The 17,788-nt window shown below is 38.1% G+C and overlaps 1 protein-coding gene and 1 pseudogene across 3 annotated transcripts in view; one reads left to right on the top strand and one right to left on the bottom strand.

Annotated features, from left to right (window-relative positions):
- Positions 1–17,788, top strand: part of POFUT3 (protein O-fucosyltransferase 3) — an 81,728-nt gene that overhangs the window by 18,037 nt on the left and 45,903 nt on the right. The gene's annotated exons all lie outside the window — the stretch shown is intronic.
- Positions 2,403–3,041, bottom strand: LOC109453460 (dynactin subunit 6 pseudogene; annotated as a pseudogene).

Here is a 17,788-nt window from a genome sequence, read left to right as displayed (position 1 = left end):
AAAGCTGAGGTACTGCTTCCCGCCCGAGGAAGAGATGGTAGAGCTCCTCTTGAAAACACTTTGGTGTGTCTGATTTCCTTTGTATTTGCTCTCTGAAAGCCCCGAGCATTTGGAAAATATGATAAATACATGTAAATAAGCCTTGTCCAACGTAGAGGTGGTTGGCTGGGCCACGTGGTGTTAATGGAGGAGAAGACATTTCAAATCACCTTTTCACAGCTGGGTCCTGTGCTCACTGAATTTGGTATTCGGGGAATTGGGTATTGATTATATTGCTGATACCAATTCAGAATGTCACGTGATGATTGCCAGGGGATTTTAATTACTATAACAGGTGTTTAATTGGGCATAAGCTAAGCACAATGATCTTTTTTTCATTAGTTAAAAACAAAAAGATTGTTCAGCATCAGCTTTTAACAGCAAATTGGTGTTCGTGTGTGTGTGTGTGTGTGTGTGTCAGTATAGTATTGGCTTTGGAGAGGCAGGACTGAGACTAGGGTGTAGAGTTGAGTCATTCTTGGTATTCTACTTAGCAACTTAAATACAGCAGAAAATGGGTTCAGCAGGAACCAGGAATCGTGTTGTATGCTGTGCAGTTGCACAGGGGTACAGAGCAATGGGCACCAGTGTCCTGGGTTAAGTAAAGAGCCAGGGAAATTCCAGGTCCTTAAAAATCCAGGTAGAGTGGACTCCACGTCCTCCCTGAAGATCTGCTAATGTCCCCAGCCACTTGTTTTCCACCTACACTTACAAAAGGGAATCAGCTTAGGCTGTTTACATAGGGCCAGGCTGGTGGCTGATTGGTCCTGAGGGGAGAGAGTAGTGTCAGATGCTTATTTTGAACATCATTGGATTACAAGTCCCACTGAAGGTGTAATGTAATGTATGGAATTGTATCATGATACCTTTCTAAAATCCAAAGAATTCTGAATTCTGGAACATAAAGCTCTGAGAGTTTTCATAAGGGATTATGATTCTCTAGTTGTGTTTTGAGATGAACAAAATTAAATGTATGAGTTTAGTTTCCCAAACTTTAACAGAACCTCCTAGAAACTGTGTATTTCAGTTTTACACAGAAAGTACAGATAATATTATGGGTACTTAATGTACACTATGCCATAGCTTAAGAAATAAAATACTATAAGTATAATTTAAAACCTCTATGAGCCCTTTCCTGACCCATTCCATTACCTTTCCTCCTGCTCCAGAGGGAATCAGGATTCTGAAGTTGGTGTGTGTATGTGTGTGTGTGTGTGTGTGTGTGTATACATACTACACAATAACATAAATAATATATAATATTATTTTGTATGTTCTAAAAATTATGTAATTAGTATAATATGTTAACTTTCTGTCACTTGTTTTTTCTCCTACATGGTTTTTGAGGTTTATCAATGTTGGTTACTTGTAGCTCCAGTTCATCCATTTTCATTGTTGTATAGTATTCCATGATATTTAGATATCACACTTCATTTAACCGTTTTCCGCTCTTTGGACACTTAGGCTATTTAAAGCACCTTACTTATGACAAACAGTGCTACAACAAACAATGCACGTACATGTGTGAGATTTTGTGAGGTTTCATATCCGACAGGGGAATTACTCAGTATGCATTTATGTTTACTAGCTATTACCAAACCAATATCCAAAGTGGTTATATCATTGTCACTGTCTTTTAAACATTTAAAACTTTTTAACATGTTATACATGCACATATAGCTCCTGTATTTCCAAATAGTGTACTTAGATTGTTACTTCTTGATTTGTCAGTTTTAGACATTATATATGTAAGGTGTGTATATATATATATACATATATATGAATATATGTGTGTATATATGTGTGTGTGTGTGTGTATATATATATATATATATATATATATATATATATAGTACTCATCTTACTATGGAAAATGAGTATTTAACTGTCCTTCCTCACCTCTGCACCCCCGACATGCTCGATTTCTCATCCCATATCTTTCCAGAAAGTCATATTATTTAAGATGGATTAATGTTCAGTGTTTACTTCAGTACGTAGTCACCATGAACCAAGATTACTTGTAGTATACTAAGAATACTTTTCCCACACAGTTTGTTGTTTTCCCTGAAGTAGAATCAGGTATTATTTTTCCTTGTCATCAACATTTTTATTTAATTTGTATGTGCTAGAATATAAATACATAACAATATGCCCTTTCTTATCATGGGTAATCTTTTGTATAACTAAAATCTGTAGCCAATATTTCACAGAACAAAAGAAAACTACATCTGTAAATTATCAGAAAAACAACAAGAATATAGGAAAATAATACATTTTTATATAAATTGTATAGGATAGTTACAATGCAAATCCATTATTTTCCTCTCTATCTCAATTTTACAAAATAAAGTTAACATGCTAAGAAGGCATAAACACTGTGGCCCTTTCAAAAGACAGTGGTCAAAGACCAAATGTTATCTTGATGTCATACATTGTTCTTAGTTCTTAACTGGAGTTGAGCTTCCTTTCATAGTCTTCTTTAGGTGGTGGTAGTTTGGCAAGATTTCCATCAGGAAATCCAGTTGCAGTGTCTGGGGCTGTGGTCGCTCAGTCTGAACCCGACGAAGACAATCTACACCATAGATCACTGTATTCTCAGGAATGACTTCAAACGTATTTAGGTTGTGAAAGCCCAGTGATACAACCACTGGTCCATATTACATTTCTGCCTATGTATGCTTTTGATTCAATCCCAAGCCTATTTTCATGGCTTGGGAATAACACCCAACTTCAAGCACATTATTTGTGCCAATGATCATAGGTTTGGGTTCTGGATCTTCAGCATCAGGGGTGATATTATTAGGGTGGGCATTTATGATAAGCGCCTGTTCTTCTATTAGGTCACCTTCACCGATCACTATTGGCCCGGCTTCCACAATAATTCGTGCTTTAGGGTGGATCACTGTCCTTGGTCCTATGGTTACATCACCTCTGATTTCACTTTCTATACATACAACTGCTCCAGGAGCAATCTTCGTACTCTTTTGACTCTTCTCTGCCATGGTTTGTCCCAGGTCTCCAATGGGAGCTGAGATCGATACCAAGAATCAGATATTCTTAAAGAAATGTCTCCCAGAGATTCCTGACTTGCTCCAGTTGAGAGCAGTCATCCTTTTTGTCTGGTGCACAGCTGCTGTCCTGGCTCTCCATCATTCTGGGGTTTCCCTGTGCCTCACTCTTGTGTTGCATTTTCTGTTTCTTCAATGCCTTGTCTTCCTCTTTCTTGGTTTATGTCTTTATTTCTAATGTTCTGAGAAAGGTTCAGGGAAGGTAAGTTTTTAGAGACTTTGTATTTGTAAAAATGTATTCATTTTACCTTTACCTTCATTGATTGTTTAGCTCAGCATAGGATTCCAGGTTGGAAATTCTTTTCTTACTGAATTTTAAAGATATTTTCCCACTGTCTTTCAGCTTCCAGTATTACTTATGGGGAATCCAAAGCTATTTTGATTCCCCATCCTTTGTGTGGTGTGCTTTTTATGTTCTTCTCTCCTTCTCTGGAAAAATACAGAAACTTCTCTTTTTCACCAGTTTGCAAATTCAGTAATGATTACTTTGGTGTGGGTCTTTTTCCTTTTATTAAGGTGGGCACTTAAAATTTGGTTGTCAGGAAGTCTATAAAGCAGTATTTAGTTTAGTGACTTTTCCAGGACTCACAGTTCTACAGGTTCACACACTTAATTTTATTAGTACAGTAAGACTCAGTTTTTCTCTCAGTGGTGGACTTGCCTCCAACCAAATTCCCAGAGGACTGATGCGTCAACTAGAATTGTTTCTGGTTTGATTTTCCTACTTCAGATTTTGTTACTCTCCAGCTCCTTAATCACCAGTGACTCTTACTGAGAACTGAACATACGCCATTTTTATTATCCTGGCAGTCAAGGCTCTGTGTAATCTGACTCAACCTACCTCCTAAATTTAACTCCTGTGATCCTGTCAACTAAATCCTATGTTTAAAAATCAAACTAGAATAGTGACCATTTTAGGCATGAGCCACAAATGTTCCTAACTTAGCACCATGGTTTATTTTGTTTTTATGTCCTAGAGTGTTCTTTTCATATTGATCCTGTCAAAATGATCTACTGAATACCTACCATTTGTTTGGCAATGTGGATAGTGTCTTATGTCAGATTGTGATCTGGACGCAAAGATATTACCCAGCTATAATGCAGGGCTACATGGTATATATACTATAAGAGAAATGTCAATAAATCTTGTAGGATTTCAAGGAAAGGAGAGAGCACATATGAATGGAGGGATCAGGAAAGGCTTCATAAGACATTCCTTCGTAAAAGAGGAGAAATTTGAAGTGGGTCTTGAGGGATAATGGAATTGGATTATGTTGGGATTGAAGAACAGTTCAGTATGAAGAACGGCATGAATGGGGGCATGAAGGTAGAAAATTATGGGTAATATCTGAGCTACAGCAAGGCCATGACACAGTTTTGTGTAAGAGAGAGATATCATTCAAGAACCTTGACTGTTGGCTTAAGATTTTGCATCAAATTAGGCGATGGTATCAAGGAGCCGCTAAAAGTGGAAAGATCTTTTAAAAAACAACTTAAATATAACACGTGTGATCCATCCTGATTCCCCCCATTAGATGCAGCCTCTCTCCTGTAAATGTTCACAGGACATTTTATATCTCTTTTATGTCATTTAATTGAATATCTACTATATGCCAGGCACAATGCCAGTTACAGGTAAATAAGGTAACTATGGCATTTGGTGTTGTCCTATTTGATCTTCTCTCCCCTAGTAGAGTATAAAGTTCTTGAAGATAGGGCAACATCCATCATCTTAGTACCTCCCTACTCCCTATATCTGCATAGTGCCTTGTACACAGTAATAGTAGAACTAATATAATATTAACACATTAATACTAAAAGCTGTGTTTTATATTTTTTAGTTGTTCTTAAATATCGCATTTTAGGCCAATGTTCATTATATGCACTTTTTTTTACATAGCCTTGCAACCTTAAGAAGCTTATGCTTGTTCTCCGAAGCAGGAACTTCTGGTGTGGGGGCAGAAGCACAGGCTGTTGGTGAATTACCTGTACCATGTAACCTTTCAGGAAATGTCACAGAGTAGGAGGTACACCGTCTAGTCTGACACACTACTTCCCTCCTTTTATGCAGCAATTGTTCATCCATCGGCAATGTTATGACTTGCTTAGACTTTTCCCGGATATGATAACCTGAAAAATACATTGAATTTGCTTAGAAAAAAAATACTAATTAAGTCTACAATTAAATTTTTTTTAAAGGTTTTATTGGGGAAGGGGAGCAGGACTTTTTTTTTTTTTTAATTGGGGAACAGTGTGTACTTCCAGGACTTTTTTCCAAGTCAAGTTGTTGTCCTTTCAATCTTAGTTGTGGAGGGTGCCATTCAGTTTCAAGTTATTGTCCTTTCAGTCTTAGTTGTGGAGGGTGCAGCTCAGCTCCAGGTCCAGTTCCAGTTGCTATGCAGGGGGCACAGCCCACCATCCCTTGCGGGAGTCGAACTGGCAACCTAGTGGTTGAGAGGACACGCTCCAACCAACTGAGCCATCTGGGAGCTCAGCAGCAGCTCAGCTCAAGGTGCCGTGTTCAACCCTAGTTGCAGGGGGTGGAGCCCACCATCCCTTGCGGGACTTGAGGAATTGAACCGACAACCTTGTGGTTGAGAGCCCACTGGCCCATGTGGGAATTGAACCGGCAGCCTTCGGAGTCAGGAGGATGGAGCTCTAACTGCCTGAGCTACCGGGCCAGCCCTACAATTAATTTTTATTCAAAAGAAAATTAGGAAAAATGAGTATGTGTAGCTACTCAGGAAATATTCATTGACACTTAGAGACATAAAGGACCCTAGAGAGAGTCTAAACTCCTCTTTGTAAAGGTGAGAAGATTGAAGCTCAGGAAGGTTAGGGATGTGCCAAGATTGCATAGGAGCTCGCAGCATAGTTGGACTGAGAACCAGGGTGGCCTGATACCTGATCCAGCACTCTCTCGCTTATACCCTATTTGAATGTACACTTATGAGTATAATTATACCTGGATATTTGGATTTTGGAAATGCTTAAGGTGCATGGTTTTTAGCTGATTGAATTAGAAATTCAGTTCATTAATAAGGTCTGTTGAGCAAAATAGAGTGAAGACAACACACTTCTTTCTGAGGGTTCCAAATTCTAATTAAGTAGGTCACTTGAAACTGCAAATGGGACTCTGGTGCAGCAGGATTGAAAAAAGAAAAGGCAGGGAAAATGTTTCAGGCGTCAAAAGCTGACCTAATTAAGGGAAATGAAAACTCGAAGGAGTATGTGACCTCAAAGCTTTTATAAACCAGAATATTTTACAGTTTGTTTCCTTTGTGACCTTTCTTTTTCTTCTTCCTAGAGATGATTCATTTACTTAATATAAACACATCTGGAGTTAATAGTTAAAGACTTTCACTAGTGAAATACAACAAATGCTGTGCTGGTTTTAGCCAATTGTGAAATGTAAGGCTTTAGCTACATAAACAGTTCTCTGAAAAATTAAACCGCCACAAGTGAATAAATTATCTTTTAAACCAAAAGTCCATAGAGTTACAGAAGTTAGTCTTAGAAACTATCGCTGTAATGATTTCAAAACACAACTCTGTTTGTAAACAGTCCTCTTGAAATGGTCTTTCATGAAGGAGACCTTGATGAGAATTGTAGTTAGGGTAGGAACTGCTGTGTTAGGTGAGCTTCTAAGCAAAAGTTTTAGTAAATATAGGCTCAAGGAGAAAAAGAACAAAGTAAGCTACTGAAATATTGTACTTCCTCAGGAATATGAATGTTAGCACAGCTTGATGAAGTCTGGAGGTTACGAAGAGAAAGAACGTCGGGCTGGTCTTCCTCAAGAGAGAACTAACTGCAGTCCGGCTGTGAGGATTGTTAACGACTGGGTCCCACGTGATTGGTGGGAGTCCTGGTACCTCCACCCTAGGAGCAGGCTCCTTGCTCCCCCTACCCAAGCATTTTCTTGAATGTGATGATCTCATTTGCTTTTTCAAAACAACTTCATAGGTAGGAATTTTATCTATTTTGATGAAGAGGAAAGTAAGGCACAGAGTTACAGGCACCCACTTATGCGGGTGGTGGGAACCAGAACTTTCTCGTAATGGCAGAGTGTGAGATAATATAGTCCAAATTACATTTCCAACCTTAGAGAAGACTTAAAGGAATAATCAGAAATGGGTAGTATCATTCTAGAAGACTTCTTGAAGGACATAAGTTAACAAGGAAGGTTTTGAGAAAAGAAGTGTGGATGCAAGAGGAGAGTGTGGAGAGATGCGTGCACAGAAGTATTGAGCAAAGCAACAGAAATCAGCGTTACTCTGTGGCCTGACATGTTAATGAGCAAGGAGTTCTGGTTTTAGAAAGATCTCTTGAGTAATAAAGATACACACCGTCTGTGGATTACCAGTTCTCAGAGACTTGTAATAAAATACGTTTAGAGCAAATGCTAGCAAACAGTAGATACTTCCTTCATTTCAGAGGACACGTTAGGACTTCTCAGTGTCTTAGTGTAATCAAGTAGGAGTGGGAGCCCAGCTGTTCAGACAAGGCCTCTCAAGGGTCAGTCCTCTGGTGGAATCCTCATCTGTCAATGTCCACTCACATTTTTCAGTCCACTGGGCATTATTAGTTAGATTAGTAAATGAGTGGTGCTGATCTAAAAAATAGGAGATCCATGCTTAATACCAAAAAGCCGATATATCAGTGTATCTTCACAGTAACAAGAGTGCTGCTGTTCATTATTCAGGGTACCTCCTCCCAAAGACCAAGTTAGCCAGAAAAATGGAATGAGAAACATAAAGTTGCTTAGTGAGCTTAGAACTAAAGTAAACATTTTGTTTGTCTTGAGTGATAGAGCAAAGAGCCTGATCAGTTTCCTCTGACCCTCACAGAGTGTAGTTATAAGCGTTGTCATATCGGTACCTACTCTGTGCCAGGCACTAAAGAGACACTCTCCATGTATTCTCTTATTTAAATTCATCATAACGCTGTGTATTACCTCTAGGTATTATTATCATTTACCCATAGGCATTATTATCATTTTAGAGGTAAGGAAACAGGCCGAGAGAATATAAATTATTTTGCCCCAACTCACATAAGTGGTAAATGCCTGAGCATGTACCCAAACCTGAATATCTGATTCTACAGCTCGTGGTCTGTTTGTTAATATTCTACCATACTGTCTACACCAGAGGCTATAGGCATGCATGCTAGATCCAGCATCTTCCTTCTTTGGAAAGTCTAGGTAAACAGTGAATCCTGTTACCATTCATCTCTCCATCTTCCATGTTTCATCCAAGCATTTACTCTTTTGTTTACTCATTCCCTTTTAGACATTTCATTTGTTCATTTATTCAACCCTTCCATCCATCATTCATTCATTCATGGACTATATGATGAGCAAACATGTGTGGAATGAGATAAACACACAGAGATTTGAAAACAAAACAAAACAAACTAAATTTTAAGAAAGAAAATATAACCGTGACCCACTGGTTTGGTATAGCACTAAATAATATTTATACTTGTAATAATGAAAGTACTGAGTATACACTTAATCAAATATGGATGAGGAGGGAAGACAAATGTGTGTGGGAAAGGGTGATAGAGGAGAGTTAAATCCATCTTCCATAGCAGCAAGACAATAGGTATTATCTAAAACTGAAAAACCAAGAAATAGCAAGTTAAGCGTGTTATTTAGCTATATTTGAAGTGTACATACAGAAGAAACACTTGAAATAATTGGAGTAATAACTTCTGGCATGTGGAAATAGAGACTGGGGGTAGAGCACGACACTGCTATCTTCTGTTTTTAGTCTGATAAAACTATTTCACTTTTCAAGCTATACGCAGTATTTGATATAAATAAAAATTTAATTAAGAAAGACATTTTGTTGTAGGAAATAGTTTATTACAAAGACAGTAAGAACAGTTATGAATAAGTTATCCAATATCTAGACTTTTTTGCTTTATCAAAATCCCTTTTGGGAAAAGTGTTAATTATGGAAAGACACATTAATATTTCTTTTAGCTAAGGTACTCTTTTCCTTCCATGAGAAAATTTCATATTATTATTACTTGATTTTAAATCTTTACTGCTAAAAAAATAAATCAACTGAAGTTTGGTAGATTTAGTTTGGTAGAAAGACAAAGGCTTTAGTAAGCCTCATAATGTTTAGTTTTATTCTTTTTGTTTTCTCCCTTTCTTTTTTTTAATTTAAAAAAAATAATTTTTCAATTACTGTTGACATATAATATTAGTTTCTGCTGTACAAAACAGCATAGTGATTAGACATTTATATACCTCAGAAAGTGATCACCCCAATAAGTCTATTACCCATCTGATACTGTACATAGTTATTACAATATTATTGACTATATTCCCTATGCTGTACTTTATATCCCTGTGACTATTTTTCTTTCAATTATAGTTGACATTCAATATTATTTTATATTAGTTTCAGGTATACAGCATAGTGGTTAGACATTTATATAATTTATGAAGTGATCTCCCTGATAAGTCCAGCACCCATCTGGCACTATACATAGTTTTTACAATGTTGACTATATTGACTTATTGACTATATTCCCCATACTGTACTTTAAACCCCGTGACTATTTTGTAACTACCAATTTGTACTTCTTAATCCCTTCACTTTTTTTCACCCAGCCGCCCAAGACCCCTCCCATCTAGTAACCATCAGTTTGTTCTCTATATCTATGAGTCTGTTTCTGTTTTGTTTGTTCATTCATTTTGTTTTTTAGATTCCACCTATAAGTAAGATCATATGGTATTTGTCTTTCTCAGTCTGACTTATTTCACTTAGCTTCATACCCTCTAGGTCAATCCATGTTGTTGCAAATGGTAAGATATCCATTCTTTTTTATGGCAGACTAATATTCCATTGTATATGTACAACTTCTTTATCTAATCGTCTATTGCTGGACACTTAGGTTGCTCCCATAGCTTAGCTATTGTAAATAGCACTGCAGTGAACATAGAGGTGCATATATCTTTTCAAAGTAGTGTTTTGGATTTATTTGGATAAATACCCAGAAGTGGAATTGCTGGGTCATAAGGTCTATTTTTAATTTTTTAAGGAACCTCCAAACTGTTTTCCATAGTGGCTGCTCCAATTTGCAGTGCCACTAGTAGTGCATGAGGGTTTCCTTTTCTCCACATCCTCGCCAACACTTTTTAAAAAATTTATTTATTGATGATAATCATTCTGACAGGTGTGAGGTGATATCTCATTGTGCTTTTAATTTGCATTTCTCTGATGATTAGTGATGTTGAGCATCTTTTCGTGTGTCTATTGGCCATTTGTATGTCCTCTTTGGAGAAATGTCTGTTCAGGTCCTCCGCACTTTTTAAAAAAATTGGATTATTTGTTTTTTTGGTGTTGAGTTGTATGAGTTTTTTAAAATAAATTTCAGATATTAACCCCTATTATTGTATCATTGGTGAATATCTCCTCCCATTCAGTAACTTGTCTTTTCATTTTCTTGATGGTTTTCTTGGCTGTGCAAAATCTTTTTAGGGGGTGGACGGTTAGCTCAGTTGGTTAGAGCACGGTGCTCTTAACAACAAAGTTTCCGGTTCGATCCCCACATGGGCCGCTGTGAGCTGCGCCTTCCACAACTAGATTGAAACAACTACTTGACTTGGAGCTGATGGGTCCTGGAAAAGCACACTTAAAATAAATAAAAGTTAAAAACAAACAAACCTTTTTAGTTTGAAGTAATCCTATTTGTTTATTTTTTCTTTTGTTTCCTTTGCCCAAGGAGGTGTATCAAATAATATATATGAGGTCTGACAATTAAGTTCGTGAACAATGTTGCTAACCTTTTTTTTTAAATTTTATTTTATTAAATTTATTGGGGAGACAATTGTTAGTAAAATTACATAGATTTCAGGTGTACAATTCTGTATTACATCATCTATAAATCCCATTGTGTGTTCATCACCCAGAGTCAGTTCTCCTTCCATCACCATATATTTGATCCCCCTTACCCTCATCTCCCACCCCCCACCCCCCCCCTTACCCTCTGGCAACCACTAAACTATTGTCTGTGTCTATGAGTTTCTGTTTCTCATTTGTTTGTCTTGTTCTTTTGTTGTTTTTGGTTTATATACCACATATCAGTGAAATCACATGGTTCTCTGCTTTTTCTGTCTGACTTGTTTCGCTCAGCATTACTCTCTCAAGATCCATCCATGTTGTCACAAATGTTCCTATATCATCTTTTCTTACTGCCGAATAGTATTTCATTGTGTATATATACCACAACTTCTTTATCCATTCATCTATCGAAGGACATTTTGGTTGTTTCCATGTCTTGGCCACCGTAAACAAAGCTGCAATGAACATTGGAGCACACGTGTCTTTATCTCTAAATGTTTTCAGATTTTTTGGGTAGATACCCAGGAGAGGGATTGCTGGGTCATATGGCAATTCTATTCGTAATTCTTTGAGGAACCTCCACACTGCCTTCCATAACGGCTGCACCAGTCTGCATTCCCACCAACAGTGTATGAGGGTTCCTTTTTCTCCACAGCCTCTCCAACATTTGTTATTATTTGTCTTGTTGATGATAGCCATTCTGACTGGGGTGAGGTGATATCTCATTGTGGTTTTGATTTGCATTTCTCTGATGATTAGTGATGTTGAGCATTTTGTCATATGTCTATTTGCCATTTGTATGTCCTCTTTGGAGAAATGTCTCTTCAAGTCCTCTGCCCATTTTTCAATTGGGTTGTTTGTTTTGTTGTTGTTGAGTTGCATGAGTTCCTTGTATATTCTGGATACTAGCCCCTTATCGGAGGCACTGTTTGCAAAAATCTTCTCCCATTCAGTTGGTGGCCTCTTTATTTTGTCGATGGTTTCTTTTGCTGTGCAGAAGCTTTTAAGTTTCATATAGTCCCATTCATTTATTTTAGCTTTTACTTCCATTGCCTTTGGAGTCAAGTTCATAAAATGCTCTTTAAACCCAAGGTCCATAAGTTTAGTACCTATGTTTTCTTCTATGCAGTTTATTGTCTCAGGTCTTACGCTTAAGTCTTTGATCCATTTTGAATTAACTTTGGTACATGGTGACAAATAGCAGTCCAGTTTCATTCTTTTGCACGTGGCTATCCAATTCTCCCAGCACCATTTATTGAAGAGGCTGTCTTTGCTCCATTGTATGTTTTTAGCTTCTTTGTCAAAAATTATCTGTCCATATTTATGTGGTTTTATTTCTGGGTTCTCAATTCTATTCCATTGGTCTATGTGTCTGTTTTTCTGCCAATACCATGCTGTTTTGATTATTGTAGCCCTGTAGTACAAGCCAAAGTCAGGAAGTGTGATACCTCCATTATTGTTCTTTTTCCTTAAGATTGCTTTGGCTATTCGGGGTCTTTTGTGGTTCCAAACAAATCTGATGATTTTTTGTTCTATTTCTTTAAAATATGCCATTGGGATTTTGATGGGGATTGCATTGAATCTGTATATTGCTTTGGGTAATATGGCCATTTTAACTATGTTGATTCTTCCAATCCATGAGCACGGAATGTCTTTCCATTTTTTTGTGTCTTCTTCAATTTCTTTCAAAAATGTCTTATAGTTTTCAGCATATAGGTCTTTCACATCCTTGGTTAAGTTTATTCCTAGGTATTTTATTATTTTTGCTGCAATTGCAAAAGGAATTTTTTTTGTATCTCTTTTTCTGAGATTTCATTGTTAGTATATAGGAAGGCAATGGACTTTTGTGCGTTGATTTTGTAGCCGGCAACTTTACTGTATTCGTTGATTGTTTCTAATAGCTTTTTGGTGGAGTCTTTAGGGTTTTCTATATATAGCATCATGTCATCTGCAAAGAGTGATAATTTAACTTCTTCATTCCCAATTTGGATGCCTTTTATTTCTTTCTCTTGCCTGATTGCTCTGGCAAGGACTTCCAACACTATGTTGAAAAGCAGAGGTGATAGGGGACATCCCTGTCGTGTTCCTGAACGTAGAGCAAAGGGCTTCAGTTTTTCTCCATTAATTATGAGATTAGCAGAGGGCTTGTCATATATGGCCTTTATTATGTTAAGGTATTTTCCTTCTATACCCATTTTATTAAGTGTTTTAATCATAAATGGATGTTGTATCTTGTCAAATGCTTTTTCTGCAACAATTGATATAATCATATGATTTTTGTCCTTTATTTTGTTTATGTGATGTATCACATTGATGGATTTGCGGATGTTGAACCTTCCTTGTGCCCCGGGGATGAACCCCACTTGGTCGCGATGAATAATCTTTTTAATGCATTGTTGTATTCGATTTGCTAGAATTTTATTTAGGATTTTTGCATCGGTATTCATCAGAGATATTGGTCTGTAGTTTTCTTTTTTTGTGCTGTCCTTACCAGGTTTTGGTATCAGGGTAATGTTGGCCTCATAAAATGAGTTAGGGAGTACTGTCTCTTCTTCAATTTTTTGGAAGAGTTTGTGCAGAATTGGTATTAGATCCTCTTTGAAGGTTTGGTAGAATTCACTAGTGAAGCCATCTGGTCCCGGACTTTTGCTTTTGGGAAGGTTTTGGATGACTGATTCAATTTCGTTACTGGTGATCGGTCTGTTTAGATTTTCCAGTTCTTCATGGTTCAGCCTTGGAAGGCTATATGTTTCTAAGAACTTGTCCATTTCTTCTAGGTTGTTGAATTTGGTGGCATATAGTCCTTCATAGTATTCTTGGATGATCCTTTGTATTTCTGTGGTGTCCGTGATAACTTCCCCTTTTACGTTTCTGATTTTGTTAATCAGTGTCTTCTCTCTTTTTATCTTAGTAAGTCTAGCCAAGGGTTTGTCAATTTTGTTAATCTTTTCAAAGAACCAGCTCTTTGTCATATTAATTTTTTCTATTGTCTTTTTGTTCTCTATTTCATTTAGTTCTGCTCTAATTTTTGTTATTTCCTTTCTTCTGCTGACCTTGGGTTTTACTTGTTCTTCTTTTTCTAGTTCTTTAAGGTGTAACATGAGGTTATTTATTTGGGAGTTTTCTTGTTTCTTGAGATAGGCCTGTAATGATATAAATTTCCCTCTTAAAACTGCTTTCGCTGCATCCCAAAAATTTTGGTAGGATGTATTTTCATTGTCATTTGTTTCTATGTATCTTTTGATCTCTCCTTTAATTTCTTCTTTGACCCAGTCCTTCTTTAAAAGTATGTTATTTAATCTCCATGTATTTGTGTTTTTTCCCCGCTTTCTTTTTACAGTTGATATCCAATTTCAAAGCCTTGTGATCAGAGAATATGCATGGTATGATTCCAATCTTCTTAAATTTGTTGAGACTGATTTTATGTCCCAATATATGGTCTATCCTTGAGAATGTTCCGTGTACACTAGAAAAGAATGTATAGTCTGATGTTTTAGGATGAAGTGCTCTATAAATGTCAGTTATGTCCATTTCATCTAATGTGTCATTTAGGGCTACTATTTCATTATTTATTTTCTGTTTGGATGATCTATCCATAGCTGTCAATGATGTATTTAAGTCCCCTAGTATAATTGTATTTTGGTCAATTTCTCCCTTTAGTTCTGTTAGTAGTTGCTTGGTGTATTTCGGTGCTCCCTGATTGGGGGCATAAATATTGATGACTGTTATGTCTTCTTGTTGTACAGTCCCCTTCACCATTATGAAATGTCCATCTTTGTCTCTTGTTATCTTTTTCACCTTGAAGTCTGTTTCATCTGATATCATTATGGCTACACCTGATTTTCTCTGGGTACCATTTGCTTGGAGTGTCAATTTCCACCCTTTCACTTTGAGTCTATGCTTGTCCTTGTAGCTGAGATGTGTCTCTTGGAGACAGCATATGGTTGGATTTAGTTTTTTGATCCAATCTGCTACTCTGTGCCTTTTTATTGGTGAGTTCAGTCCATTTACATTTTTAGGGTGATTATTGATATGTGAGGATTTCCTGTCATTCTATCTTTAGTTTTCTGGTAAGGCTGTGTCTCCATTGTTTCTTTGCCTTTATGTTGTTGTCTATTATTTCTGTGTGGTGGTATTCTATGATGTTTCCCTCTGTTTCTTCTTTTATTTCAGTATATGTTTCAATTCTGGATTTATTTTGAGTGGTTACCCTTAAGTTTATGTAAAAGAAAGTTTGATATTTAGAGTATTCCATTTTCTTCAGCACGCTTACTTTCTCCATTCCCATATTCCGGTTCAGGCCTTTACTCTCCCCCTTTTTGAGTTGTGGTTGCCACAAATTGTCCCTGTTGATGGTGGTCGAATAGCCTCCTTTAGTACTTCTTGTAGTGCAGGTCGTGTATTAGAAAATTCCTCAGCTTCTGTATGTCTGGAAAGGTCTTTATTCCTCCTTCATATCTAAAGGATATCTTTGCTGGATATATTATTCTTGGCTCATGGTTTCTCTCTTTCAATAGTTTGAATATTTGGTTCCACTCCCTCCTGGCTTGTAGAGTTTCTGCTGAAAAATCTGATGATAATCTAATGGGCTTTCCTTTGTAAGTTACCGTCTTCTTTTCCCTGGCTGCCTTGAGGATTCTTTCTTTGTCGTTGATTTTAGACAGCTTCAATACAATGTGCCTTGGAGAAGGTCTGTTGGGATTGAGGTAACTAGGTGTTCTATTTGCTTCTTGGATTCGAGGGTCCAGTTCTGTCCACAAATTTGGGAAGTTCTCATCGACAATTTGTTTGAGTATATTCTCTGTTCCCTTCTCTCTTTCTTCTCCTTCTGGTATGCCCATTATTCTTATATTGCTCTTTCTGATGGAGTCAGAAAGTTCTTGTAGAGTTCTTTCATTTCTTTTAAGTCTCAAGTCTCTTTCTTCTTCTATTTGTATCATTTCCAGGTTTCTATCTTCGATGTCACTGATTCTTTGCTCCATCTGGTCAACTCTACTACCTAAGCTGGTTATTTCATTCTTAATTTCTTCTACTGAGTTCTTAATCTCCAGAAATTCTATTTGGTTCTTTTTTAAGATTTCAATCTCTTTCGTAAAATGCTCATGCTGTTCTTTGATTGAGTTTCTGAGTTCATTTAACTGCCTATCTGTGTTTTCTTGTATCTCATTGAGTTTTTTCAGAACTGCAATCTTGAATTCTCTGTCATTTAAGTCACTTATTTCTGTATCTTTAAGTGCCTTCTCTGGAGATTTTTCACTTTCTTTCTGAGCTATCTTGTTGCCTTGGTTATTCATGGCGATTACTGGTTTACTATTTCTCTTCCTAGACATCTACAGGAGTGACTTCTGCAACAGGTTGATAGAAAGCGGTCTTTCTTTTGTTTGCCAGTACTTGTTGGTAGAATGTTTTATTATTTTTCCAACTGCAACTTATTTTTCTTCTCCCACACGGTAGTGCTATGTTTTCTCTGCACTATTCCAACTTCTCACACAATGGGGGGATTCCCTGGGAGACGGGCTTCTCCTCTGTTAATAGTTCGTCTAGGTCACAGGGCGCAGTGTCCCGGTGGGTATGCGGAGAGCTTTTGATGTTCCAAAGCTCTTCCAGTTCCTGATTCGGAGCCCATATATTTCAGCAGTTCTGTTTACTCCTGCAGGGATCCGCCCAGATAGGTTGGGCCAGGGGCGGGGTGAGCTGTGAGAGGTGGCCCAGAGCAATGGTGGCGACCACCACCACAGCTGGTCCTGCTTCCACAGCTCTCTCCCCTTTGCCGGAACTAGTTGGGCTGTGAATTTGTGTTTGCGGTCCACAGTTTTCAAAACAGCAGATTTTCTGTTGTTTTGATCTGACACTGCTACTGTTTCGCTTCTAGCACCGGGCAGGTGGGGGCGGGGCGAGCTCTGGGAGGGGAGGGAGGGGGCGGCTAGTCTCAGTGCCTAAGGCTCCGTTCTCTGCTCGGCAGTGCGGGCTTAAACCACCGTTTTCAGCCTTTTTCCCTCAGTCTTTTCTCCGAGGTCTCTGCCGTGAGCGTTGGGTTCAGCCGTGTTATATGCTGTCCTCTCAGCCCTGTGGGCCACAAGCGGAGCCCTAGCAGTCCGAGTTCTTCCCTCTCCCGCAGCTGCGGTGGTTCCGGGAAGCAGCGAGCTCGGCGCACTGAGCGAGGTCAGCGTCCTGCGCCCGCGCGGCTCCGTCTCCGCGCACTTCTCCCTTTCCTCCTCCCTCCACTCGTGCGGATCTCTCACCTGTAGGTGATTTCAGTCGGTAGTGGGCCTCTTCGTCTTGCCTGTCTGCTGTGCAGGGAGTCCTTTGTGGAGTTTTTGTTGTTCGATTCTTTGTAAATTCCAGGGGAGCTTTACAGAGGCTCACCTCACGCCGCCATTTTTCCGTATGTCCGCTAACCTTTTTTTGATAGAGGGATTATTCATTATGAATTTGTACCAACTGGACAAATAGTTAACCAAGTTTACTATTTGGAAGTGCTGAAAGGGCTGTGTGAAAAAGTTAGATGAACACAACCTGAGCTTTTCGCCAACAATTCATAACTCTTGCATCACGACAATGCACCAGCTCACACAGCACTGATGGTGAGGGAGTTTTTAGCCAGTAAACAAATAATTGTACTGGAACATCTTCCCTACTCACCTGATCTGGCCCCCAATGACTTCTTTCTTTACCTGAAGATAAAGGAAATATTGAAAAGAAGACATTTTGATGACATTCAGGACATCAAGGGTACTATGATGACAGCTCTGATGGCCATTCCAGAGAAAGAGTTCCAAAATTACTTTGAAGAGTGGACTAGGCACTGGTGTCGGTGCATAG

The sequence above is a fragment of the Rhinolophus sinicus genome, chromosome 16, assembly GCF_057876585.1.
Source record: "Rhinolophus sinicus isolate RSI-liver-muscle chromosome 16, RSI-T2T, whole genome shotgun sequence".
Classification (NCBI taxonomy): Eukaryota; Metazoa; Chordata; class Mammalia; order Chiroptera; family Rhinolophidae; genus Rhinolophus; species Rhinolophus sinicus.
Note: the sequence above shows the minus strand (reverse complement) of the source record. Positions and strands in the feature narration are given on the sequence as shown.